This window comes from Gobius niger, assembly GCF_951799975.1.
Source record: "Gobius niger genome assembly, chromosome: 3".
NCBI lineage: Eukaryota > Metazoa > Chordata > Actinopteri > Gobiiformes > Gobiidae > Gobius > Gobius niger.
The window spans coordinates 41,012,914-41,015,892 of record NC_136854.1 but is presented as its reverse complement, the minus strand read 5'-3'; positions in this window follow the sequence as shown (position 1 = coordinate 41,015,892).

Below are 2,979 nucleotides of genomic sequence, written 5' to 3'. Positions count from 1 at the left end.
TATAAAAGAAGTACCTGCCGTGTCTGGTTCTGTTTTTCCACCTCGTCTTATAAATATTCTGAGATAAAGTTTAAATCTCTGCAAACCCTTATTGGTCGTCTTCTTATCAGTATCAAGTTTCCACAGTTCCTGCTACTAATATTAGGATTAACAGAAGTGCAAAACCTTTAAGATATAGGGATTCAATGGCAGCAGCAAGTGCCCGGAAACTATATTTTTACTGCCAAACAAACCCCAAACAAAGTGCAAAATCTGTGCAAATTTGCCTTCATAAGACTAGCAACTTTCCAAACATGGAATGTTACTAAACATGTCTCGCCTTGAAATGACAATTTCCCAAATAAATCTGAGACAAATTGAATCAGTGAATAATGAAACATGGTTTTGTGAAGATTTATATGTTAGAGACTGTTTTGGTCCAAAACCTGCAGTGTCGTTATTTTAAATGATTTACTCACTATTTATCTTATTCATTATTATTTTAAATGTAGCTTCAGCACCATTTGTGAAGCTACATAGAATGTTTATGGGACAAGTTTCAGTAGGTGAGTGTTTTTTTTTTGTCATTACACAACGGTGCAACAAAATTGTGTTCAGGTGTTCGTCCCGCTGCTACTGTGGGCCAACCTGACCATGGTTATGGAGGTCGGGGAAAACCTGCTGCCTTCAGTCTCCTCTGATCCTCTGAAATGATGCAGCGCCTCCTGGGTTTGTATCCGTTTCAGAGCGTGTTGTCCTGCACTGGTCAGCTCCACCTCCTTCTTCCTCCTGCGCAGCTCCCTCCGCTCCATAACAGTCTTCCTCCATCTTCTCCTTATTTCCCTTTCTTGTTTCCTGTAGCTCCTCTTGTGCTGCAGCTGTGGAGGCTCTCGGTGCCTCTTCAGTGTCTCAGAAGAAGAAATGTACAAATGTCTTTAGCTCAATAGCTGCTGTTTGTTTACTTTTAAAAAGCAGCTTTCTTCATGATCATTGTGAACTCTCTGCAGTAAAATCCACTGAACCCCTGAGAAACAAGACAAAGACGTACAAAACTATCCAGTCAAACAATGTGGAACAGAAACCACAAATGTCTTGTTTTTGTGGTTATTTTTGTGTTGCATTGAGGAGATGGTGAAAGACGGGATGAGAAACCAACCTTGACCATCTGCGATTCAGAAGAAGATCAAAAAACAAAACTACACAGGTTATATTTAGTCTGGGGAAGACCAATTCCTTTACTCGTAGGACAGGTGTGGTTTACGATCGTCCATAGCCGTTTATTGGGCTGAATGTCTATCATGCGTCTGCACGTAGACATAGCCAATCTTTTTTTAATCCTATTATTATCATTATCATTATCTTATCATTGAGTTAATCAGGAAAACAGCCTAAACCAGGGGTGTCAAAACTATACTTTTAATTGGCCTGCTGCAAATTAATATGTATATTTTTTGTGGCCTTAATTGAATAGATGTAATAAATGAAAATCTATTACTAGAAAGCTGTGATGAAGGCTGTTTTTTTTTACTTTAAGCATATTCAATTAAAAAGCATAGTTAACATTTAATTGAATTTGCTAACTTTAATACAATAGGGGTGAAGTTATATATCTAACCTCTTCTGAGTGCAGCCCAGTTGTATATTTGTCTGTATGTGGCCCTCAGCGAAAAAGGTTTTCTGTCTACACAGAAAAAAGCCTGACCTTGGACAAATAAATGAAGATACCGCCTTTGCTCTGCCCAATCCCGTCAGACCTTGGAAGCTGAGCAGGGAAGGGCCTGGCAGGACTTGGATGGAACACCAGGAAGCCTCGCGAATGTAGTGAGTGAGTGGTGGTGGTCGGAGGGGTTGCCTCGCTTCCGTCAGTCTACCCCAGGGCAGCTGTGGCTACAATAGTAGCTTACCACCACCGAGTATGGAGTGAGCGAATAGTGCAATGTAGTGTCCAGAAAAGCGCTACATAAAACCAATGCATTATTATTATTATTAAAGAGGGGGTGTTATGCTTTTTTCAATCACATAGCACATAGCTCGGAGGCGTCTCCAGGAGGTGGGGGCGTTCCTAGGAGGACTCAGGCAAACCTATCCCTAAAATGGCCGCCATCAGAGTTTTTACAGATTACTCAAAAATACGTGAATGTGCCAAGGCAACACTTTTAATGAGGGAATGACATAATAACATGATGCAAAGCTTGAAAAAGTCGATTTTGCATAATACCCCCCCTTTACTAAGAATCAGGAGACTATGTGGAAATCCACTAACCTCGAGGTGCATAAGCTCTATCTCAGGGATCTTGAGTCATCAGACAATGTGATGGTTGAAAATGCCAGTCAACTGGAAACACTGAATAAGAAAAATCCCAAAGTGTTGAGTGACGCGATTCATTCTGTCCTTGAGAAGGTGGTCTTTGAAGAGCTGACATTTTTCCTTCAAAGGAAAAAAAAAACAAATTTCAAAGGAACATTCGTGAGCCGTTTCAGCCCGGTTTCCGTGAACAACACTCAACGGCACATGTGTCAAATATGATCTACTCAAGCAGTTTACGTCCGTCACCGCTGGTTTTATTAAACGCCGCTGACAGCCTCAGAAAGAACAATGAGGATGAAGAGTAACAGAAAAGTGTTGCTACAGCTTGACTCATTTACTCAATTAATTTCTACAATGAACTGGCCTGTATATGGGGTGGAGGGGGGCCGTCAAACATGTCTGCTCAGGGCACCAGAATAGCTTGCAGTGGCCCTGTTATGATCTCAATCAAACAAGAAGTGGTGATGGATTGGATAGAACCGTCTCCCTCACGGGGCAGGGCTGGGTGTGGTGATGTCCCGTCCATGTGCTTCTCCTCTTCTCCCCCTCCCCCTCCCTCCCTCTTTATCTCTCCCCTTCCTATGCATCTCCTCTCTCTCTTCCCTCCCTCCCTCTCCCTCTCTCTCTCCTCCGCTCTCCCCACGTGCGCCAGGCGCCGCTCCACGCGCGCTCCCGACAGCCCAGAGGAGGAG